Below are 26,326 nucleotides of genomic sequence, written 5' to 3' on the forward strand. Positions count from 1 at the left end.
GAACCAGGCATGAATTTGCAACAAATAGAAGTAACTGAAATCTAGGCTTAAGTACCACCACAATTTATACTGACAATATCTGTGTGCTACTTTATATATATATATATATATATATATACATATATATACACACACACTTAATTTTATGAAACAGATGTGGTTGGTTTTTTTCCCTCATGTTGCTTTTCCTGTGCTGAAGTCCTGATAGATGTATTAGGCCCACCACAGAAACCGAACCTTGAGTAACATGGTACCAGAGAGTGAAATCTTTGGAATGGAAATGACTTTGATATTTCCCTGATGTATTAGCAGGAAATGTTTTTTCTCAGATCACCTTAAAAAAGTAAAAAAGTGGAGTGTATCCAAGATTCGACTTTTAGGATAGGACATTGCAGAAGAGAATGGAAGACTGATTAATGTGAAGCAGCTCCACATGTTCCAGCTTTCATGCCTCATCAGTGCCTTTTCTGATAGCCTTAAATTTTGACAACTGTTGATTGGTGGAAGTCAAAGATGAGGAAGTATAAAATAATTTGATTTTGTTTCAAGGGATGGTCTGTCAAAACCAGGCACAGCCTTAATGACAAACTGTGACTATGGTTTCTTAGTAGTTACAAAAAAAGTCTGCTCTCCGATGTAGGATAATCTGCTAAACATACTATGACGGGCATTTTAGGCAAAATGTATGGTTACATTTCACAGTTACTACTGTGGAATAGCATTTAGTTCTTCAGTAAGAAGTATCCCTTGAGGAGCAGAAGGTGAAACGACTGGAATTCACATAGTTTTAAGTTACACAGTTTTCTATAAATAGAGTGCCTATTAAAATGAAAAAATAGAGCACCTATTAAATCTGCCATGGATTTCAGTGGGAACAGAAGTGGGTCATAGGTCTGCATAGAAACTGAAAAAAATAATGAAATTATGCATGGCAGTGCCAGCTCAGTGCCCCAGTTTCTCCATCAGGTTTTGTACTGTTCTTTTTCCACATAGATTTGAGTTCCTGCAGTGACTCTTGATCTAATAGTGTTCGTATTTGTAATATGTTTCAACAAAAAGGCATGATTAGCCTTGTGTTCTGGATATTGGCTTGTCTCTGTGGGCAACTTTTTTCAGCTCTTATTATTTGTGTCTTACCCACAAGCATAGAAGCTGCATAGTAACCAGCCCTCACTGACAAGGTTACCTTACATTACTGCAGCACAGTAAAGGTGGCAAAAGGCAAGCATTTTAGTTCTGTCAAATTCCGTTTACAGCTTTTACATTATCAAGGTCCTTTGTGTTGCCGTGCAGTGTAGAGGGGCCATGGGGAGATGGAATACTCGTGCCTACATCTGAATCAGTGGAGGAGGAGGAACAGGATTAGCAGCTGACCACAGTACCTAAGATACTGAGTAAACAAAGACCCAGATGTTAGGCTGAGACGTCAAACCCAGGCAATGTCTATCCAACAGTGAGCCAGGCTCCCAGCATTTTCCACGTGCTACAGTCCAGCAGAGGCATCTGTTACAAAGCAAAACTCTCTGCACAGAGTCCACTTTTGCTGCTCACTTAGGTGACTTTTTATCATTACATCTGGAGCAATAAATCATCAATAAACATTTGTGTTGCAACCAGAAGCACAGGTTCTGTTTGTTGTACATACAGCCTACAAACAAAATAAAATGGGTTAAGGGCTGAAACAATGTTATATTCTCCACTAAGAATGTTTGGTTTTGATTAATCAAAACTATTGGAAATCATGAAAGCCTGTTATGAAATCTGAAAATATTCTCATTTCTATAGAATTTTTAAATATACACGGTTCTGGTGATCACCTACAGGTGTGATGCTGTGATTGCTTGGTAGAAAAGGGCTATCCATAACTGAAGTAAAATATACCTAACATTTTAGATTACCAAAAGGCCTCACAGAAAAATTGTTATTTCTGAATTAGTACCTTGGATATAATATTGTGAACCTAAAGATATGAATGACATTAAAAAGTGGTGTTGTCTTGGGAATATAAAACCATATGACTTGGAATTCCAGATCAGATTATTGATTCCAGTCATCATTAGCAGTTATAATGAATATTTTCGTTTTAAAAGACAGCTGCTGTTGTCTGCATCTAACCAATTGTGCAACAGAAGTACAGTGCAGAGAATATTCCTTCCATGAGTGATTGATCCATTTATGACAATAAATGAGATTTTATTATCCTTATCTTGCTGCTTGCGTGAACAATTTGAAGTCTGCAGTTTTCTTTTATCTCTTCTGAGTAGCAGAGATGTGCTGACTGGAACACATTAGTGGGAGAAAAATAAGTGAAATGTAAACAAACCTATCTTGAGTGCTGTTGTTTAATGTCTAGATATGAACAGAAATACCTCCTGACAAATGTGTGGGGCCTGTTTCAGTTCATCAATATGTGAAATCTCCCACCCAGCTCCTGAGCATTAGGCTATATTCAACAGAGGAGCCAAGAGGTGAACAGAACACTGACCCTCTCCCCAACCCTTGTAAGTACTCATGAACATGAGAATATAAAATACTTCCTCATTCAGATTTTTAAGTTCACAGTTCTCTTGTATTTCTTTGCTGCAGTCAATTTCCTAGTGATTTTTAATGGCCTGGAGCTGTGGGTATGTTAGCAAAGTTGTACTGGACATTCCAGTTGGTTTCTCTAACCACAGAAATGTATTAGACTAGGAAAAAAATGTGGAAAAGCAAAGATGGAAACGTGGGAATGGAAATTCTCCTTTGCATTTGAAGGTGTAGTGTGCTACATGCTTAGCAGCAAGTAGCCTGTTATTTGATGGCTTAGCTTAAACTCTGAAATGCTTCCGTCTCCTGTATCCCATATTTCAGTTCTCTGTGATTTTTAATTTTGCTAAATTCTGACAGGTGGAATTTTGCAGAGTTTGCTGCAACGTAGCTTGTCTCTTTGCCTGCAGAGTTTGGTGATGTCTCACTGTGCACTGTGTCAGTGAAGAACCTTCTGCCTGCTCTCAGAGAGTCCACGGCTGGTGTGACTCCTCTGCTAGATGCAAAGTGATGACAATCTCCAAAACCCCATGTGTTTCAGAGAAGGGAAACATCTTTACCCTCTTGGCAAAAAGGTCAAAAGCCACAAAGGATCTTCCCAGGATCCCATTTGTCACCAAGTGGTGAAATTCTTTGTTGTACTGTAGGATCTAGGATATGTTCTCAAGGCAGTCATGTAATTTCTATTGATCTAGCAACACTCTCCACGTGTGTTGTTGCTTCAGTAGCTTGGTGTACTGTTGTGCTGGATCTGGCTGGGATGGAGCTCCTAGCAGCCTATATAGTGTTGTGTTTTGCATTTGTGGCTAGGCAGAGTTGGTAACACATTGAGTGGTAATACTCCAGTGTTTTGGCTATTGCTGACCAGTGGTTGCAGTGTCAAGGCTTTCTTTTCAAACCACTTCTCCTCTGCCAAGGCCAGTAGGTTGTGTGTGGGCAAGAGGTTGGGATTGGGCCCAGCTGGGACAGCTGACACAAACTGAACAAAGGGACATTCCATACCATATGATGTCTTGCTTAGCAATAAAAGCTGAGGGAAAAGAAGAGGATGCAGGAGCATTTCTTGTTACGGCATTTGTCTTCCCAAGCAATCATTATGGGTGCTAAGGCCATGCTTTCCAGGAAGTGGCTGGACATCTGCCTGCTGATGGGAAGTAGCAAGTAAATTCCTCTTCTTGCTTTGCTTTCATGCACAGCTTTTGTTTTTGTTATTAAACTACCTTTATCTCAACCTAGGATCTTTTCCATCTTAACTTTGCCCTCTCTCCTGTTGAGAATGGAGAGTGAGAGAGCAAGTGAGTGCGTGTCTCGCATCCAGCCAAGGTCAACCCACTAAGATTGTCTTGCATAAGACTGTATTTTAAGATGGGACCAGCCTGACCAATCTCTATGAGCATATTTGACACACTTAGTTGTAGAAAACTCAGCTCATTCTCCTGATGTAGGTACTCGGGCGTTAGGGTAGCTTTTGTTCATTCAGATCATCAGTACGGGACTAGGATTATCTCAATGTGAAGCCCTTCTGCGTAGAATGTATTTACAAAGAAATGCAAATTTTTCAATAGATGGTGATCCATAGCTTGCAAAATAAAAGATCAAGGATTTGACATACATTTAAGAGAGTATCATGATTCAGGCTTTCCATTTTTCTTTTCCACAGTTCATGTCTTCACAGTGACTCAGAGGCCCAGGAGCTGTTAACAAAGTCAATAATCAGGAGGGTTGCTCACTCTGCACTGGCAGATGAGATTATGTCAATATGAAACTCAGCTTCAGACAGTATTTCCTGCGAAGGATTGGAAGTAGGATACTGTGAAAATCCACATGAAGGAACAATTAATGTGAGGTGAGTAACAACAGTTTGTCTCGTTTGTTGCGGGGAAGACAATGTGTGAGAAAGCAAGGTAAAATACTGGTGGATATTATGAATAAATGCAACTCTCCAGACAGCCCTTTCTTGAACAGCACAGTCCTGATTCACTCAACCATATTAAATTATAATTAGTCATGTCCCAAACTCAGCACAGACTTGCTGAATAGGCTGTTTATATAAGATCCCTGTAGCAGACTTAGGAGACATGGCATAGGAAATGAATGCTAGTATAAAAAAATCAAACAGTTTCTCCCATAAGAATCTGTAGCACAGCTAAAGTCTTGAGGCCAAAACCAGCTGTATGTAGATGCAAGAGTCATATGCTATTTAAAGACAGAACTTGGATAATTTCTGTGGCTGAATATGGCATCACCCTGTACAAAAGCTACTGCAGTGACCAAAAGATGCAGCATGAAATCTAGCCTCACAGAAATGAGTGGAAGCCTTGCCATGCATTTGACAGGATCGTAATTTTATTAATCATTATGGCTAGCAGAAGCTGGTGGAGCAAGGGAGTGCAATCTCTTTGAGATCAGCCTGCAAGGTATGAGTACACACCCAACCAACTTTTGCAGGGTGTCACAAACAGTGACATGCAGTTGCTTCTAGTAAAAAAGATAGCAAGCAACCTCTGCTTTACGAGGAACAGGTGGTAAGATTTTGTAGCTCAATGTTTGTGAGTCTTCAGACTGGAGCATGAAAACTTTGCCTGTAAAAACCACATTTTGGAACTTTTTCCCAGAGTCTGGTAAGTATCAGGACTGGGTATTTAGCTGGAATTAGACTTCTTGCTTAGAAGTGTTCTTTGACATTTCTTGAGGAAATTTGTGTTAGGGACATTTAAAAACCAAAGCATTCAAGCGAGTGGCTTAACTTTTTTCCCAACTGAATGGGTAATTCAAGCATGCTCGTGTCTGCAGTCACGAATCTTCCTGTTCTGCTTTTATAGAGCACCTTACATTGGGAACTGTGTGCAAGAGTAGAGCTGATGTGTGTTATGATAATACAAATAGTAAATACAGGAATAATCATCAGCAGATGGGGTCCCCACGCAGCTTTTGCTGAGGAGTCTGTAAGAATATCACCCCAGTGCAGCAGGCCACAGAATAAGGGATGAGGGAGCAGTCAGGATTCTTATAATTGAAATTAACTGTATGTTGTTTCAATTAATTGTTCCAATTAGTCTCTCTTTTTTTTTTCAGTTATGCCTTTCTGTAACCGTGTCATCTGGGATGCTGTGAGAAATTGAAAATGCCCTAATGGTCAGATGCTCATCAATTAAAGAACTTTCTGTTTCTAATTAGCTCCCTGAGAAGAATTCATTGTAGGAATGAAAAATTTTATAGGTGCACTGAGTGAGGCGTTGTTTTTATTACAAGACTGATTTTCCTTTCAATGACAGCATTATTTCTGTTGCCAGAAATTATTTTTAAAAAGCCTTAATAGAGAAGAAAAGAAGGAAACAGCTGGTTTGTTTCTATCTAGCAGACTTGTTCTTGTGAGCTATTTATCATAATTAATTAGTAGCTAGGGTGCAAACAACACAACAGCTTTAAGCCCCTTCCCCCCACCCCAACCCCCCAAAAAAATAAAATTCCAAAATAATAATCCAAATTAAAACTGCCAAAGCTACTTTTTATGAAGTCAGATCAAGAGGTACTGTTTCAGTTTTTTAGTCAATGAGACATTTCCTGTCAAAGACTGAGAAAAAGTGGTTGGATTCTAGATCTGATTAAAATATTTCTGAGCTTATGTTGTTGGTTGTTGGGTTTTTTAAATGGAAACCTGAAGTCTAAGATGCAGTTTCAGAAGTTTTATTTTTCCCCAGTTGTGATGTGCACTGGAAGTTCACACAGTACCAAGAACAGTTGCTAGCAGTTGTTTCCCCTGAGGCTGTAAATGCAAAAGAACAGAAAACTCCCGCCTAAAAGCATGGCCTAACAGATGCTTTCTGCCACAGCCTGTAAGCATCTCCAAATCCAGGTGTAAGTATCACACTGCTCTGATATGCTAAGATTCAAAGAGACCAGTTTTTCAAATTTTTAAGTGTGGCACACAGCCTGCACGTTAAGCCAGACCTCCAAAGCCTACATGCTAAGCAAACGCCTCCGGTTTGAGAGCTTATTCACAAATGGAGCTATTTGTGACTATGTCTAGGGTTAGGCAGTGCGTAAATATAACCTGTGAGTGGACGCACCTTCCTACACAACCTCCAGAGAGCAGAGCTTCCCAAGAAGCTGTGCTTTTTTTTCTGCTTACCCTCCACTAGGAATACTGAGACAGATCTCCAAAGTTATTTAGTTGTGGTGTTGCTTCAGCTACGATGATCCAAGGACATTTTGTCACATAGAGGTGACAAGACTTAGGGAAATGCACCATCTTATATATCAGCTATATTATGTGGTACAAACGGATGGCACATGATGCCTTCATCAGCCATTTTCATCCCCATCAAACATATTTTAGCAGTATGACCTAACTCAAATCCTTAGTCTTCTTGTCTCATTTCTGATCTTTGCTTAAGAGAATAACTTTACAGTAATCACCACAGATTTGAGCAAGGGATTAATTTATCTCTCTGTATATGTATGTAGGTATATAGGTGTGTGTATGTAACTATAAACACATATATAAATATATATACACATTTCTGTATTTTAATTAAGTTATAAGACAACTTCCATTGCAGCCTTTGCTTATGATTTCCACGTAAAAAATCTGCAGTTAACCAAAATGCTGAATGAAGTGAGGCTTATAACTTTTTTAGGATTCTCCGTCCTAAACCTTGTTTGTTAAAGGTTTCTCACACTTTTGGAACCTCTAAGTAAAAATAGGTTAAGCACCTGAAACAGTCCATTTTTGCATCTAATCAAATTCATCATCTTTTCCACAGCATCTCAATGATCATAAACTTAGGGTTTTTGCATGCCTCTGTACTGATAATATGACCCGTTTAATAACGTCTAGCATTGACACAGCAGGAGCATCAAAATCAGAATTTTCATAGATTATCCACTAAATAAAATGTTTTTATACTTTTGTACCTCTAACATAATGGTTGTTCAAATGCTTGTACCTTCTTACTCATTCAGGTGAAAAGAATAGAGCAGAGCAACTTACTCAAAATGCTCAAAAGCTGTAATACAAATTTCCCTCAAGTCCTGTCCTACCGGTGAAGAGATCTATGTAACCAACAATGCTTGATACAAAAATTAACCCCATCTCCTTTTCTTACAATTTACTTTCATGTGTTCTTGGGGGAGCAAGGAAGATTATATTAGAACAAAGCAGCATTTGGCAAATGATAAATCATGGCTTCTCAAAAGCCAGTCATGCATTTCTCTGTTTGCACAGTATTCCTGGAATGACAGTACAATGGCCCTGTCCATAAGCAGTGTGCAAGTTCACAATAGCCTGAACTCCCAGACCATACATTCCTGCTGCCTCTTTTGTGCTAGCATTAGCTGCTACGTGGCTGTGTTGTGAAAATGAAGCTTTTCGGGTTTGGTGGGATAAATGTTCTGCAACATTATTGAGCATTCCGCATTGCTTTGGCTTATACTGATTGTGAAACCTACCATTAGTTGGGTGTGTGTGTGTGAAAAAAAGAAGCATTTATCAGTACAGTAAACTCATATTTACAATGTCCTTCATCCTCCATTCTGCATAGACAAAATGGACCAGCCAAAAGTAAATCAGTCAGAAAGGCACATGAATCGCCTAGGTTATAAAGGCAAGCTGTTACTCTCTGCCTCCTCCTCCATTTCCAACACCACCTCACTTAACTGAATTGCCATTGAAATGTGTGTTTCCTGCTAGCAGTTCTCAAGTGTCTTTTTGTCATGTTCATTCTCTGTTTAATGGCTATTTCTTCTTTTTCTTAATATTGAGCTCCTTAAATTCCTACGCTGTCTATAGCTTCCATTTCCACTGCATAAAATAGGACAGCACAGCGGCTTTTTGAAGGATGAAAGAACTCCACCATTTGCTTTTATCAGCCGGCATACCCTGGTAAAGAGTTTCTGGTGCTGCGTAATACTGAACTTCAAAATCTTTGACATACTGGGTTTTGCAGATGGATGACTAGACTGTATGCATGGTGGCAGTAAAAAGAAAGCAGAGAGCTTACATCCTTCACTGTAATTAATATAGCAATAAGATTCTGGATGTTGTTTCTAGTACCTTGATATATTTATTTAATGTTGAGGTTATTTGTATTTTTCATTAGGCTCTTCTTTCTTGTACAGAGAGGATTAAAAGCTAGAAAACATGATGTGTCTCAAAATAAGCCTGATTTTGTTCTGTTTTTACATAAGCTCAGACATGGCCACTGTCCTGTTTTGAATGAATTGTGAAGTGTCTGCAATAATTTTTTTTTACAGAACGAAATGCCCAGGGCATGCCAAGCCGGGTATGTTCTGGATCAAATATCCATGGACTGAGCTATCAAAGACCCCTCCCACTGGTGTACACCAAATGGTTCACTACATGCAAAATGCAATTTGTATACACATGGCAGTTTTTTGAGTGTGCTGCTGCAGAGCTCTTCATCCCAGATGGTCAACAATTTTTACATTCTTTGGCTTGAGCTATTGTTTCAAGATTACCTGTTGCCCCTTTCTGCAAGGTTCTGTCCCCTGGGGACATCCTGTCCCCAGATGTCTCATGGGCAGAAGTTCTTCCCCAGTCCATGTAAAGCCTGTGTTGGAGTCAAAATCTCAGCTTCGCAAGGAAGGCTGGAGACAGTCCAGGAGCTAAGGAGCAGCTTCAGGGAGCAACAGAGCTGGAGAAGCTGGGTCCTTGGGCACAAGGACTGAATGAAGTAATGCCACAAGGATCTTCCTTTCTTGGGCAAGGGAACTGGAGATCCTGGAGGCAGGAATGATGGGATGGACTTCTAACTGCTCTGTGGGGGAAAAGGGTGTGCTTCTTACCTGGAGGAGTCTTTTGCTGGCTGGTAATACACCTTTAATGCAGGTCCCTGATGAGACTGTAGCCAGAGTGATTGCAGGGTCTGAATCCCCTTCCCTGCAAAGTGTTTTGACAAACTTTACAGCTACAGTCTCAATCTTTTGTGTAAGAACATGCCTTAGATTCAAAAAGTCACTTTTGGCTAAAGTTACCAAATAAAATCTTAGATGTTATAAAATTATTTTGTTTAGGGTAACAAATTGCAATCCATATTACAGGTTGCCTCCATTCTTATTTTTCCTTAGGATTCTGGGGATCAAATTCTGATCTCAGGTAGCTGAAATCTTGTTTTCCCTTATAGACAACCCACAGAGAACAGGATGTCTTGGGACCACCAGACTGGACTAATTAGCCAACTATATGCATACTTCCTGAAGGAGTTTTCTTCAGGTTTTTTTGTGGAGGAGGTCTTGTCCAAACCAGAGGACACTGGTGAGCACACTCTTCATCCATCCATCCACTGGTAAGGGTATTGTCTCATGCAATTCCAGAAACCTGTTCTGACAGATTATAAAATTTGGCAAGTGATTGTAATGTACTTTAACAGCCTCTAATATGTCAAAGGGAAGCAGAAGCCAAGATTTAAAGTTATTTAACCCATAGTCTCAAGACATTCATCATTAAAATAAATGTCGAATACTGCCAGTCACAGCTAAAAAACAGAGATGAGTTGACTTCACAACTTCTCTTTCCAGGGCAGAACTTTTGGGAGGTATTTCTCTGGGCTTAAACCTTGCCTACCACACAGCAAACGTTGTTGTTGTTGCTATTATTATTACTGCCACGATCATCAGCATCATTACTGGTAAACAAAACTCCAACATGTAGATCTGCTATTTATGGCTATTTTCTTGAGGATTTTGAGACAGATGTTTTGTGTGGTGTGCTGCAGACTTCATTTATCTCAAATTGCCATGTCAAGTGTTCTGTTTTTTGAGGACCACTTCCTAGGGATGCCAATGGTAGAAGAACAAAAATCAAAGGGTGCCTCTGTCTTTTATAGGAGAGGTAACTGGACTGGCACTGGAGACTCTCTGACAAGCAGTAGTCAAATGTAAGCTTGTAAGGCACCCATGCTAATGGCATACATTTTAGACTGCAGGAAAATGTGACTTGTGCAGTAGGTGATATAAGATATAGCCTGTGTGTTTCTACATGTAGTAAGCTATAAAATAACAGTCTCATCATGCAACTCCAGACTGTTCAGTCCTAGCTTCTCAGACCAGATCCTGGGCTTCCTTGACCTGAGGTGAGAGGAGACTATGATCAGGAGAGCAACCATTGCTGTCACTGCTTAACAGCTGCTGATTATTAGTATTAGGGCTTCTCTCACATTTGCCAAGAGCTAAGGACAACTCCACCAGAAGTCTGGATAGAGAAGGAGTAAAACAGAAGAACGAATTTATCCTGCTTCTCTGCTGTCATCCCGTGTATGCGAAGGAAACCACAGCTGCATCTGGGGCTTTTCTGCATAAGTGTATGAGCAGCTGAGCTGCTGACTGCAGGTTAGTGTACTTGAAAGGAGAATCAGACAGCAAATAAGTTTATTCAAATACTTTAAGAAGACACCCTGTATCTTCAAATCTTTATCTGGAGTTTTTTTACTGTGATACACAATCTATTTAGTGATGGCCTGCCTGTTAAAGCAGTCATGGCCAATGATTATTGCTAGTATGAGCCAAAATACAGTTCTTCATTTTCCATTTTGTAAGGTTTACACTACATAGATAGCTTGTAATATATTTCTTACTGATAGGAAAAATTAATTCAGTAAATAAGTACTTCTCCAGAACAAATGGACCTATGAGTATTCTCCAGGTATATGGTTCACTTTACTGCTGATCAAGTCATAGCATCTGCATTTGCCTCGTGTACTGGCACTTCTAAGCAACTAGAGCATGGCTTGGTGTCTACATTATACAGCTTCTCCTGCAAGGTCTCTTCAATGGATACCCAAAAAGCAGTTAAGAATGTGGTTGAGAGTGATTGATCAACATTCCTGTCTCCCTTGTGTTTTTAGGAACTCTGTGTTCAATTCTTTAGCTACAGACGTTAGGGATCCAAGGAATTTTGGAGACAGCAGTTTTTCTGGATCTGAGACAGATGTCAAGGCCCACGTTGATAGGAGATGCTACTCAGTGAATACTTCCATCTTTAGATTTAATTTTTCTTCTTTTAATGCTGCAAAGGGAAGTGGTGTTTCCAGCACTTCAAGCAGCCATGATCCTCACCCCGCTAGTTTATACTGCTGAGACCACCAGCCACTCAAGACCTCTTCAGCCCAAGGATTTTAATTGCAGCTGATGGATGAGCCATCTTTGTTTAACAGGAATGACCACAGTAGTATTAACTACTCTGCTAAGAAAGATTGGAGCCTGTACCGAGGTGTTTGATTCTCCATAGGAAAGATCCTTTCTGATTTCAGTGATAGATAGGGATATAGACAAAAAGTGTGTCAAAATAAGCAGAAATCTAGGAATGGTCTTTGCTATTATTAAGCTTTTTGCTTCTGGAAAGGAAGAGAGGTGGTCCTTAGCACTCACTGAAGGGTGTCTCCCTGCAGCTAAATGAAGGTGCTGTTACAGTGTTGTGCTGGTTTATCTGTACCAGGTATTTTAACATAGCACAGATAAAAAAAGCAAAGCAGACCCAGTGGCATGCACTGTCCTGTGTGCTAGCAACTTGATCGTAAGCTGTTCAGGGAACCAGGCTGTTAATTCTGTTCAAGCTATAGCCCATTAAGTTGCCTGCTAACTGCCTAAATAATAGCACAGGTTAGCTGTAAATGTTCTTAATTTCCTTTGGGAATGAATAACAACATATCTGAGATTTGGCCTTGTGGAGGGACTACAACTCAGTTACATCTAACAGGATCTGCTTTGCTTCTACTTCAGATAAATTCATTTGTTATGCAGACAATTTCTCAAAATTAGCTGTTGTTTGTCATGTATTCATGACTGTACAGGAGGAGATGTAGTTGAAAGTCCACTTCGTCTTTAATTAAACTGAAGGATTAAATGTTTTATATTAATTATTGACAGTAAACTCCAAAGGATGTGGTAGAGGAAGTAGTATTTCCAGTACATTTCACACTTTGCTTTCTTGTTGCAGCACAGTGATGCAATTACCTTCTTGTAACACTTGGACAGAGATTGGTTATCTGCTTGGAACCATCCGCAACACCTTTAAAGATGATGTGCTCTGGTCTTGTATTACTCTGCCTCATGGGTGCATAGTGCAGTGTTTGATACTTGCAAACAAGAGGATGTCCTCCAGGCACAGTAGCCAAGGGAGATGATTTTCAAGTATAAACATCTGACTCTGTTATAAACTTCACAGCTAATGGAGAACCTAGAGCCCATTCCAAATAAACCAGCAAATCTATTGCATGGGGCCAATGGCTCAGGAGTAGTCATGGGCATGTCCTAGATGCTGAGTGCCCTTGCATTGCAGATCACAGCACCCATCAACTGACACTGGTTTATATGAGAGAAGAGCTGTGGCTCCACTTCAGACTGCTGCATTTGTACTTGTGAAAATCTGCCGTGGAGTTTCAAAAAGTGAGGTGTTTTTTCTTTAAAAAAAATATTCTTGTGTCGCTAGTCCAAAATAATTCCTTTCCAAGTTCAGAGGTGTCTGCCACTGTGTGGGCAAATCCACACACGCTTTGGAAAAGGTTACAAAATCTCTGAGGATCAGGTGCTGTTAATTTAGACAAAATATCCCCAGCACCACCAAAGCAGAGAAGTTTTGTCTGAATTTCTAAAGATTTCCTAAAAACTGTGTGACTCTGTATTTAACTGTTGTTTTGTAGCGCCTTGTGCTAGACCTGAGTCCTCTCATGTGAGCATTTTTTTTTGCTTTTGGTTGTCATGTGCCTGAATGGAGCCCCGTTGCCTCAGGGAAGTCTCTATCCAAATGGTGGGCTGGAAACTGGTTTCTTAGGGTATGGCTGTTTGCAGACTGTTTAGCCCACACATGAGCTGTGTGAAGTACAAGGAGCAGAACTGTAACCTGTCTTCTGAAAATGACTGGGGTTCAGTGGGTAAAATGAGCAGGGCCTTAATTTACTCATCGCAGCCTGAGAAATGGGGAAGCTTGCCACAACCTGCAGCCAGCCTTCGGTACAGTGAATTAGAGTAATCCAGCTCAGAAATGATGATGCCTGGGTCATTGTGACCATTGCTTATCTGGGGAGAAGGGATGACTCCTGCTCAGCTGGAGGTGATAAAAGGCCTTCTTCCAGGCTTAGTACAAATATCCTGAGGGCTTAACTTGATGCACTTTTGAGAGATGCAGCGTGGAGGATAAGGCCAGTTATTCAGCTAATTCTTCAAAGGATTTTTACTCCCTAATCAGCACTAACTCAGCCATACTGGCTTCTCTTGAGATCCACCTCGGAGGCATGCTGATGCCCTGAAGGAGATCACTGGTGGTGAACAGACTTTCAGTGTTTGCTGGCTGTAGCCATGGATCCTGTTGAATTCCATTATTGAAAGGCCTGAAGCAGCCCTGGATGTGCTCTCTCTGGGACCTGTCTTTTGGTCGTTGCACAGGAGGACAGTATCTGCCTACATGACAGCTACACTGCTTGAAATCTGGGTTATGTTCTCAGGCAAGCTGTTGGTCATCTGCACGGAGCTGAGAAGACAGTCACAGCCAGCAGCAAATGGATGTTCCCCAGAGGAAAGGAGGAGAACTAAGGCTATTAACCCCTAACTCACTCTTGTTGCAGCTGCTCCAGGGGCTGAGCATCTCTATTACTACCCTGACACAGCTTGTGGAAAACCACTAGTAAATCCAGCATTACAGGCTGTAAGATAATTTTCCATGCTGTCAAGGGTGTGTGGACCCTCCCAACTCCTCTAAAGTATCTTCTTCCATAAGTGCTTGCCACTCACCACTCACCTCCTAGTCCCCCAATAGCTGCTCTCCTTGGTCAGCCTGTGGAGGTTCAGGAGGAGTCCTGTGTATATCCAGACCACTGTTATGCTGCTACCATTGCAAGGTGTATTAGGTTCATTGCTATCGGCCTCTATCACAGTATGTTGTTTTTCAGCATGTATTTACTGGACAGCCATTTTCTCTTCTCCAAGAAGCACCATTTTCTGTCCTTAATCAAAGCTCTGGGAATGAAAACAGCAGTTCTGCCATGTACCATTTCCACTTTTCCCATTGAGGGTTTGGGAGCATAGAGCTAGAGGTGGTTTGCCTCATTTCTGAGCAATAATAGCTTTATTAGCCAACCCTGGACAAAGAAAAGGGTGATACACACAGACTTAATCATAGAAATTAAGATATTTCTGTAACAAAATTTGGTTTCTAAAGCTTTACACAAAAAAATTCTCATAACCTCATGCAGCAAACCGGTATAGTAAGGGGAATGCCTTTTCAATTAAATACACTAAATCCTTTCTCAAACATTTAACATAGCAATCAGTGTATTTTGAAGAAACACTGCATATTCCTTTTGCTGAAAGCGCATCATCTGTTCATCTTCTAGCTGCAGACAGTGAACGAAACAGTGAAACAGATCTGATGGTTTTAACACAGTGTATTGATTTGGACAATTCCAGTATGCTTGGAAAAGGGGCATGGTTTTATTCTGCATACAGATGTTTCCTATAGCAGGCAGCAGAAACATCCTAAGTGTGCAGTGTGATTATCCAACAGGAAAATCTCTTGGGGTTCTAAAACCAGGCTTTTGCTATTTGGCAAATGTGGAAAAAATAACAAGGGTCAATTCTCACCTTAAAAGTAATGGGAAGAGAAGAGGAGGAAATTAGGCAGTTTTCCCTTTGATGCTATAGTCAGGTGCAAATGTATACTTTAGGAAGTATCTTTCCGGTTAAGTTCCACAAAAACTATATGGGATCTCTCTGTATAGAAGTAATGCATGCACCATAAGAGTTACTGCTTATGCAAAGGAAAATAATGTCAACATAAAACAATTGGAATGAGAGATGGTACATATGACAAGTTACATTTTTTACATTCTTCCTTTAGTTCCACTTGCTTTATTTTGTAGAAGACACGAGTTGCTTTTAATTCTCCATAATATTTAACACAGCAGTACTCCTCCCAGTCAACAGAAGATAATTGATACAAAAGAACTTGTTGTATGGATAACTGAGAAACAGATAAGTTAATGAAAATACTCTTAACATCTGTTAAAGGGTATGACATTTATTTTAAGCATCTTGAATGGTGCTGAGTATGTTCAGTAAGGACCTACGTGTCAACACAATATGATCTGGGTGGATTCCTGTGGAAATCAGTTAAGGGACAGTTTGTTTTCTTCAAGTGATTCTTTAGTAAGACACCATCTGGTTGGAAACCTTTGATAAACATCAGTAAGCACAGCTAAAATTCTAATTCATAACAATCTTTGCATTTGTTCAATATCCTTGAGACAGAACAGGCATAAATGGGCATTTTCAACATTACAGGTCAAGGAATGGGTTGTCTTTCTTTAGTATGGTTGAACGAATGCAGCTTTTGCATGTAACCAACGTGTTAGTGAATTACACTAGTTTGAAAATACAGAAGTGTACAAATGCATTGATTAGTTTTATCCCATTCAGAGTCTGATTGCTTTCAATAACACTATTACAAAGGAATTTTATGACTATTGATCAGGGCACGTGGCATGCTTCCTAAACTGGGAAAGGGAAAGTGTAAAAAACCATACGGGACTGGGAAATATTTGGAAAGGTGTAGAAAAGGATGCTTCCTTTCAGAGAGAAAGAAGCTCTGCCTGTTGTTCTTGACAAGGCTGTTCTCTGTGCAGTATGTTTATGTGTGTATTTATGCTTGACAAGGCAGGACATGGCAGACCACAAATAACAAAGCAATATTCTTTGGGAGCAAATAACGTGTGAAGCTCATGGTATGGTACTGGGTGCTGTTTCTTGGGCTGAGTGAACTTTCTGCACTGAATAAGTTTTCTTATTTCAGTTCTTTTGTGTGCTATTTTTTTTCTTTCTTGGTTGACAATATGGTTTCAAAGCGGAATCTTCAGTGATTTTTGAAGTCATTCTTAAAAGACTGATAAGGTAGAATAATTAATTAGTTGCAGTGGCTCTTGACATTTCAAGATAAGTCTGGCCTGCTTAACAAGGAAGACATGATGCAGGAACTTGATTAAAGAAAGACTTAGGACTATCAGAGATGAACAGGTCATTTTGGTGATTATGTAAATGTTGCTTACAGAAGTTCTGTCTGAGTAGGATAGTGTTTCAGAATGATGCTTTCTCCCAGAAATCTGGGGTGGGAGAAGAGGAAAAACAAAGGAGGATGTCAGCTCCATAAAACAAATGACTACTCTTAAAGAGCAGTTGAATAACAAAGAGTATATGCTGAGTGATGTAAACTTAGTTGCCGCTATCAAGAAAGGTGCTCAGTATAGAGCGGACTGACCTGGATTTCCCTGCTTCTGTAAAGGAAAGGAAAATACAGACTGAGTCGTGGTGTACGGAGTTTTTAGGGTAATGTCCTCCCTCCCTCTTCCCTGTGAAGTCACAGAACTGTTTTTTGAAAAAGCATGCCACAAAGTGCATCAGATCTCTTCAGGATTTAAAGATACTCAGCTGCCCTCATGCAGTTCACCCTGACCTAGTGAGCCAAACAGAATCTCCTATCACTACACCAGCAGTGCTGCTCCCTGAGCCTGCCTGGGGACAGATGGTGTGCTCTTCCATGAGATAGCAGAGCCCAAGGTATTCATATCTTTTCATGGGCTCTCTCCATGAGGCTGAAGGAAAGCTGCACACCTGCTTCCAGACTCTGTGATCCAGTTTTTTTCTTAGTCACTGCCTTTCTTCCCTCCACAGATATAGGCATCACCTATTTGATCTGGGAGAGCAGGTTACAGCATTGACCAATTCACTCCCTAAAGTAATTCCTTTTCAGGAAAGCTAAGGCAAATCAGCTGAGGGTGTGAAGATAAAGTACTGAATTAAACCATGTTATACGGCAGTGGAAGCTCCCATTCAGGTGGAACATTATCATATTGCAGTGGCTTTCTCCTGTTCAGGGCAAGGATAATTTACTATGATCAAAGAAGCAACTGTACAGGAGGGAATGGGAGCCCTCACACAAGGTGAAGAATTAATTATATTAGTTTATACTCTGAACTGATATGCTTCTACAGTCCTTGTGTGGCAAACTCACACTAAATTCCACAAAGAAGTCTGGTTGAGTTTTTAGATTATTACTTTTGATAGTGATGCATTTTAAAAAGGCAAAAAAGGCAAACATTTTAAAAATGCAGTGTCACCTGCTTGATTTGGGTGCCTGCGTCAGGCACTTCATTGCATCCCAGTTTTCATCTTTAGTCCCTATCCCCACATCAAATCATTCTACAGGAGTCTTGGAGAAAGACGGTCCTGAGCTGGCACAGGGACCCTTTTGACATGAAAACATACACTTTGAGTGCAAGAGCTTTGTGTGACCTTCTCATCTGGTTCATTTTACTGTACAGCCTAGTTGCTGTTGCGTGTCATGTCACAGATTTCCCATTCTTTTGAGTTCAGCCTGCAGCAGATTAATGGAGCTACGGCAGCGTGGAGATAGAAGGCCTCTAACTGCACCCTTTTTGCAAAGTGATTGTCCTCTATTTTGGTGATTTGAGCCACCAAATCCCAGGTTTCCCCCCCAGAGGTTTTCCTCCCAGCCCCTGCCTGCCACTCCCCCCCCCCCCCCCCCCCCCCCCCCCTTTTTTATTTTTATCCCGGTCCTCTAAGGCTAGAAATTACATCCACATGCACATGGTCCACATAAGGCAGCTAAATAAGGAAAGCCTGCTAGCAGGAGGATCAATCTTGCTGTGCAAGGTGTCCAGCTTTCCCTGGGAAGCATTTAGTCATTCACAGATTGAAAACCCCTGCAAAAAAACCAGTGGTACAGTAAACGCCTCTGGTTCGCCTTTAGCATCCGCTTTATTTGATAAGAGGTTTGTTTACATGGTTTAATATCTTTAATTAATCTGCATTGTTGCTGAACTGCTGCTGTAGTTTGTATTACAATTGTTCTTTGAGATAGGTAACCAAATACATTTTCTTTAAGCTTTGTTTTAAAGCCAAGTTTCACAAACCCCTGTGCAAAAATACTGGCTTTTGATTTGGCCTAGCAGGTATTCCTGTGACCAGTCTGACCAGCTGTCTTCCTTCTCTTTCTTTTGTGTTCACAGATGAAATTTATCTCACTGAAACAAATGCTGCCAAGTGGTTGGTATTAATAATACATTGAAAGCTGCAGCCACATCTGATATTTTCTCCTACTCTTGAGGAAAGGGATTATTGTAAACCTTGAATGTTACTTTTGTTCCTCCAGTTGCAGTGATCTTGAGGGCTCTTGAGGTACTCGAGGAAAGCTTAGAGGAATGTAAGTGGGCTTTTCTAAAATCAAAAACATCCTACTTTTTCAGTTAGTTCTAAAGGGGCATGTCTCCTGCTCAGATATAAAAGGTCTGGACCGACATGCTACCTAGTGGATTAAAAATGGATACCACTTTCAGTTTAAATTAGCCAGCATTATACCCATTTGTTTCCTCTGATGTCTTTTTATTGTTAGGTTTTTATCCCTGGGTCATACTTAAAGGGGTCAAAAGATGGAGGTTTTTCATCTCACCCTGATAGTGGAGGTCAGCTAGGCTCTGAACATGCTTTTTTGCTCTCTAAATTTTGTTCCTGCTTTGAACACCTGGGTCATTGAGGCAACGAGAGCTAAACTCCTCTACTGGGGTCCCAGGAACCTTGGCACTGCTCTGAGCTCCTGCAGTCCAGGACCAGAAGCAAGGTGTCTTCCTCCCTGTCCCTGTGGGGGATCTTTAGGAGTAGTGGTGTGTACTCAGCTTGGAGCTGTACAGAGACAGCCAATAGGACATGGCATGCGTGAATATTTGAAATGCTACCCATCTCTGTTGGACCCAGCTTTACTGGATGGCCTAACAGCCTGCACAGCAAGTGAGGGACCAATGCATTTGTCCTAGGATCTTTTCTCAGTGTCACACCTTTTTTTGGTAACACAGACAGGCGCAGTTAGTTACAACAGGAAAAGTTCAGGGTATCTTCTCCCTCACTCGTACTAGACCAAACCTGTTAGCGCTCTCTTCTGGCAGCTGGAAGATCTGGCTGTGAACTGGTATCAAGAGCTGTGCTCTAAGCCAAGTTACACAATATCCTTTTTTCCATTCTCTCTGGCAGCCATCCCATGCTTAAGCCACCATGGTCAGCCTCAGAGAGTTAATTTGAAAGATTTTAAGCTGCTTCCTATTCAACACGTGTCTTTTAACATGCCATGTTTTTGAACAAGATCTCATTGTATGTTTTGCTTTATTTTCCATTTTCTTTTGTTGTTACCTATTTCCTTCCCTCTCACTGAGTCGGTAAATGTGATGAATACTAGTATCTACTGTGCATGTCCTTGTGTTTCTTTTCCAGCCTATGATGCACATGTTGCACCAGGTGCTGGATCTCATATGCTTCCTGGTACATCTGATGTAAGTCTTCATGAGACAAAAGCACTTACATAGGTAATTATCTTGGGTTTGCATTTCTTTTTTCAATTTTCAATCCATTTGACAGTACTCACTTCCAAAGCTGTTTCTGTGTAGAGCACTTTGTAAATTCTGGCACAGCAAGAATCAAAATCTAAATGAGATCTGTTATGGCCAAAGGAAATCCATCCCAGAAGGTAGGCAATGTGCAGAGTGGTAGTTGGTTTTAATGGCATTAGATGTTTCATTAGGCTAACACATTCACACCTGACATTGCAGGCTGACTCTGTGGAAACTAGTAAGTCACTGAAATCCACATTAAAGGAGTGAATGGACCATTGGTTATTTTTATATATATCAGACATCAGCATCTCAGAAATGTCTGCACCTGCATTCTGGGGAGATCTGCAAAAGTAATCTATGCTTCCTACAGTGGAAAAAATTGTAATCAGTGACTGAGAGTCAGCAAACTCCTTTGAAGTTCAAATAAATCTTTATGTTCAATTGGTTACACTGGTGCATTTATGGGCTGGTGTTTGACCGTGACAGTGGTCTCAAGCATGATTTTGTAGAATCATAGAAACATTTAGGTTGGAAAAGACCCTTAAGGTCATCAAGTCCAACTGTTAACCCAGGACTGCCAAGTCCATCATTAAACTGTGTCCCTAAGTACTGAATCTACAAATTTTTTCAAGACCTCCAGAGATGGTGATTCTACCACCTCTCTGGGCAGCCTGTTCCAATGCTTGACCACCCTTTCAGTGATGAAATTTTTCCTAATATCCAATCTAAACCTCCCCTGGCACAACCTGAGGCCATTTCCTCTGTCCTGTCACTTGTTATCTGTGGGAAGAGAGCGATCCCCACCTGCCCACACCCTCCTTTTGGGTAGAGAGCAGTGAGGTCACCCCTGAGCCTCCTCCTCTCCAGACAAAACAGCCCCCGTTCCCTCAGCTGCTCCTCACAAGCCTTGTGCTCCAGACCCTTCCCCAGCCCCTTGCCCTTCCCTGGACACGCTGCAGCCCCTCTACGTCCCTCCTGCAGTGAGGGGCCCAAACCTGAACACAGGGTTCGAGGTGCAGCCTCACCAGTGCCCAGTGCAGGGGGACAGTCCCTTCCCTTGCCCTGCTGGCCACACTGCTTCTGACACCAGCCAGGGTGCTGCTGGCCTCCTTGGCCACCTGGGCACCCTGCTGGCTCATGCCCAGCCGGCTGCCGACCAGCACCCCCAGGCCCTTTCCCACCAGGCCCTTTCCAGCCGCTCTGCCCCAGCCTGTAGCGCTGTGTGGGGCTGGTGTGACCCAGCTGCAGGACCCGGCACGGAGCCTTCTTGAACCTCATCCAGCTGGCCTCGGCCCACCGGTCCGGCATGTCCAGACCCCTCTGCAGAGCCTCCTGCCCTCCCGCAGATCAACACTCCTGCTGAGCTTGGTGTCCTCTGCAAACTTACTGAGGGTGCACTTGATGCCCTCATCCAGATTGTTGATAAAGTTATTATACAGCATGATCCCATTGATTTGATGGCTTTTGATGTAATGGAATACCAACCAAAAGAAACCTGAAACTGTATGTTTAGTAAGATTATTTCTTTTCTTGTTTTAATTGTGTCTATCGCACTTACAACACCGTTGCACAGAGTTTCTTATATATACATTGATTAAAACCTGCTCTTGAGTCTCTCTACAGGTTTAAGTGGAGGTACCTGCTGGATCCCAGTAGGAAGATTTCTGAAACAGTCAATGTTCCCCATACCTTGTTCTATCTTTTATAATATATCTCCCCTATGAATGAGGCCAATTTTGATTGTGTGTGTGATTTTTTTTGTGTGCGGATGTGCTGCATGCACATTCAGAGTATGTTACAGAAGGGCAAAGGAAACCTGAGGGTGACAGGTGTAAATGGTGAGTGGGTTCCTTGGTCTGGGGACCACACGCTGGGAGGTGGTTGTGGAAGTGAAAGGTGTGAAACAAGCTGATGTGATAATGGAAGGAGAGATTAGCAGTAAGACTGGAACTTGTGTAGGGAGAATAACACGTAAACTAGAGAGATGAGACAAGGAAAGGAGATAGTGAGCTAAATGTCTATTAGACATTAGCTTGGGGATAGAAGACTGAATGGGATAGGAGTGAGTTAGGAGAAGCTAGAAAGCTCAAAGAAAAACGAATCCTAGTGTTGGAAGGAGGTGGTTTGGGAAGAGTGAGTTTTGGCATGGTGGGGAATAGAGGAATGTATGTGCTGATGCATTTGCACTGTCAAATGACAGGAGTTCTTAAAGTTTAGGAGCACCAAATCTGCTGCTGGGGAGTTAAGAGGAAGTACTGTTCTACCAAGAAGTGTTCTGTTCCCCACTACACCCCACTGCTATGATAAAGAAATGTGAGTTCTTCACACACATTGTTCAATAGAATATGCATCTAATTGTGACAACGCAATTTTTAGTGATCCCCAAACAGTTTGCTAGAGGGAGACAGATTTTAAAGGAAAATGCTGTGAATTTCATGAAGATGGAAGACGGAAGGAAAATCAAAGTAACTTGCAGACTATCATTTTGCTACACTGTTCAGTGCTTACCATACTTCCGCCTGCAGAAAGAGACTCCACAAGGCCAGGGATCTTCTCAAGTCGCTTTGAAGATGTAAGTGGCTTATGAACCTTGTGCTGGGTCTTTGCACACAAGTATATTTTAGCCTTAAGGCATAACTTGTGCTGGAGTGAAGCATGTGTGTTAAAGCTGCGTTTTGGCACTAAGGTGTGTTCTGTCTTCTGATCTGAGCAATCAGGGTTGCCAGGAAGCTGGAGCTGCCAGTGATGACTTGTGCAGAGATCACCCCTTTGGCCAGGCCTTTGCTTACTAATGAGATCGTCTCTGTAGCAAGACAAGAACACTTAACATCTCGTGGAATTAATACAACCACCAAATTTTACAATGATGCAGGTTAAGTATCAAGCTGATAAATGTCACTTGTGTTCCTGTAAATTAATAGAAAGGGTAGGCTTATTAAATCATCTTCAGGAAGGCAAAGTATAACAAAGAGATTCAGGGGTTTTTTTTTTACACTTAACTCTAAAATAGCCGTAAAGTAGATTATACAAGTCAGTGCCAAAAATATTGGATTATAAAATGGCATTAGGTTTTTATGTCTGGTGCCTTTTACTGTCTCTGCTGAAAGATTCTGTAAGGCATTCCAGAGCAGATTTCCCATGAAACAGAAAACTGGATCTGATAAGCACACTTTTGACTATAAAATACATTAAGACTTACCCCTTTCTATAATCCTCCTTTAAAAGAAGTTGTCCTCATTAACAGTATCAAAAGCATTAAAGAGAGAAAAATAGGACCTTGAAAATGGCCCAGGGTGAAAACTTGAGATAAAGAAGGAATAGGAACAATTTATATGTATTGTGCGTATGCTGTGTGATGTTCCTTTCCTGTTTACACCTGGGGGCAGGTGTAAGTACAGTGCCTCATCAAAATACAGTGATACTACTGAACTCAAGTGTGTAGGTAGTAGATGTTGAGACATCCTAGCACTGAACAGCATAGGATGTAATTTTTTTCATTTGAAACCATGCTGAGAGAACTTTTGCTATTAAAGCCATGTTACCTCTGAGCAGCTTGGGAGACAATAATAGCATTGATTCAAGTGTTTAACATTCAATTTCTCTGATTTTTTATCTGTAAAAATGGTGGTACAGGAGATGGATGCATTTCTGACACAATTTAGAAGGTTGAACTGAGCTAGCAAAAGCATACTGTACTCCTGTGCATATTTATCAAGAAAGATCAACTCAGCTGATTCACGTAAAGAGAGGTTGAGATGAATTTGATCAAATGGAACAAGTACTGAAAAATGCATGACCAGCAACTGCCACTGGGCAAACACCCTGTCGGATACTGTAGATGATCTCTGCAAAATGGGCTGAATCTTGTTCTCCCTGGTAACAGGTATCCAAATATATTGGTAGAGTAAGCAATGATGATAAAAATCACTCAAAAGCAACTTTTTTTTTTTCCAATAGGCTTGTCAATATGTAACAAATGCTTAGAAGAACCTGCTCTGTTTCAGCTGCACTGCTGGGTCACTTCATCACAGAGAGAAACACTCAAATATACTAAACTGACAATCCATAATTCTGTGCTGGTATGGCTGGAAAAAAACAAAATATACATGGACCTAATTCCCAATGTCTTTGCAGGATTCTTGAATTGTTTCAGGCAGTGTAAGGGCACCTTAGTATTCATGGATAATCAATCCTGGAATACCTGAGAAAACATAAAATTGTTTTTCTTTAGAACAATTGTATTACATATTGCTTCTATACATCTTAAATAAACAGACCACTGATGGCTCTACAGAACAGTTTCACTTGAAAAAAGTAATAGTTCTTGCAAATTAAAATGAGCAAACCCTAACTGGACCAGCTGAATTTTCCCTAAGATAATGTGGATTCAATGAAACATAGAGAAAATGAAACAAATTTCCATGGCAATAACAGCATGGAAATTGTTCTGAATATAGGACAGCATGGCTGAGTTTTCTTCAAAAACTGTGATTTTTGCACATTCTTCTATGCAAATATTGTCAACATATCAACATTATGACTGCAATTAGATAAACAAGACAGGAATTGGGATACCTCTGAACATGGGGTTATATACCACGTCAACTTTACATGTGAAACTAGCTTTGCATGACAACTTTGCAAAGAAATTTAATTCTCATGTTAAGATGAATGCATGCACCTCTACAAGTCTGTTAAGAAAATCCTATGATTTAGAATAACTATAAATACTACACAGAATCTCCATACCTTATACTGACACTTCGAATATGCTATATGTGCATAAAGTCACTCAGATAGCTTGCTTTCAGATCTTCCAATAGTTAATTATCATAACCTCAGGCTGGATATGACTCCAGGTATCAAAAAGAAGATAAGCAATCCATGTTGATGCTTTTGTGCACTCTTCATCACTGTTTCCTGGCATTTGTATTTTTTATCTACTTACTCATACAGATACGAGCTAGAGTCTCTTCCTGAAAGATTCAATAAGAGCATGCTAAGCTGTAGAACTTCAGTACAGCTACAGAGTCTCCTGCATGCAAATGCTAATCAAAGTCTGAGCTTCTGTGAAAAATTTTAAGTAGAACAAAACAAGAGTAAGATTCTCAGTGTTTACTTCTGGCTGCATAAAAGCAGTGTTCCTGTGTTGGTGCATTGTAGTAAATACCTGATATGGAGCTATAAATTTAATTCAAATTAAGGTAGAGAAGTTCAACAGCATGGTGAGTCAGCAAGTATTCAGTTCCCTGTTCAAGTGCCTAGTTATCCTCTGCACCTTAAGGACTCCGATTCTAACACTTCTGAATTTTTCTACAGTGATATTTTGACAGCATAAACAAATACAATTTTATGATATTGACTTCGTGTATTAAGATCTTCTCTGGGCACTTTGACTCAGCGCATTAGACACTTATCCTGGAGTAATGGTCTCAATCAATGTTGCAGGTGTGGCACTCAGAATGGCTTTTGCAGGCCCTCACACTAATATGTTGGAATGGTTCACGCCTACTGTATCCACATCCATTTATATACATAGATAAAATGATGTCAGTTCATATATCTAGACTTTCAAGTTAGAGCCGAGCATTGCAGAGGGAATGGGCAATAACTCTGAAATGCTTCAAGTGGAGAAAAATGGTCAAATGCATTAAGAATTAAGGAATACAGAGAAATATTGGAAGTTTTAATATCTTAGGCATCCTACAGAAAACCCAAGCTTCTTCATTACTTTGCTGCTTTTGTTTGCTGCTCCTTTCTCTGCGCCCTTCCTCTCCTCTACACTTAAACTGTGGGTGAAAACCAGCAAGGAGCAGACGGTCAGCTATCTCTGGTGAGCAGAGTGCTGGTGCCTCTAACTTGTGTTTAATGGAACCTAGTGACTGAAGGGATTGAACCTGACAACCTCAACTTCTAACAGTTCATATCCAGCCTCTATTGACAGTGGTAGAAAGTCATTCCTGCTGATGGCTTTTCAGTAGCCAGAGAGAAATTATCAAATACTGTTAGCCTATTCCTTGTGACTAAATGGCTTGTGAGTAAAACCACCATCGTGGAGATTAACCCATAGGCAGACTTCAAGGCTTGAGAATGGAGAACAGAAAACTGCACTGGTGCTTTGAAAGCTGCTCATTTAGGTCAGGAATGAAATGTACAGTGAGGAGAATACAGACGACCTGTCTCTTGTTTCAAACATTCCTTATAGACAATACATTCAACTAAAAGGGCAAGGGAAACCCCTCCCCCCTGCTTCAAATAGTCTAGCTTGCACGTACAGTGAGAAATGGCACGAAAAAAGCAATGAACTGCATAAGCTGGTAATTGCTACTTCTGTACTTAAGAAAAAATACTAGGATAGCAAGCTGTGTTTGTAATCATGGTTTGCAGATATTTAC

The 26,326-nt window shown here is 40.8% G+C and overlaps 1 long non-coding RNA gene across 2 annotated transcripts in view; it reads left to right on the top strand.

The window, feature by feature from the left end:
- Positions 1–21,680, top strand: part of LOC121081333 — a 47,428-nt gene extending 25,748 nt beyond the window's left edge. Inside the window, exons 3-7 of one of the 2 annotated variants that reach the window (XR_005825652.1) lie at positions 4,187–4,372; positions 9,672–9,833; positions 18,561–18,754; positions 19,813–19,904; positions 21,555–21,680. This is a non-coding gene — a long non-coding RNA (uncharacterized LOC121081333). Of the gene's footprint in view, positions 1–4,186; positions 4,373–9,671; positions 9,834–18,560; positions 18,755–19,812; positions 20,650–21,554 lie in introns of those variants that run through there. The other variant, XR_005825651.1, reaches the window with a different exon arrangement.
- Positions 21,681–26,326: the final 4,646 nt, after the last annotated feature.

This window comes from Falco naumanni, chromosome Z (assembly GCF_017639655.2).
Source record: "Falco naumanni isolate bFalNau1 chromosome Z, bFalNau1.pat, whole genome shotgun sequence".
Classification (NCBI taxonomy): Eukaryota; Metazoa; Chordata; class Aves; order Falconiformes; family Falconidae; genus Falco; species Falco naumanni.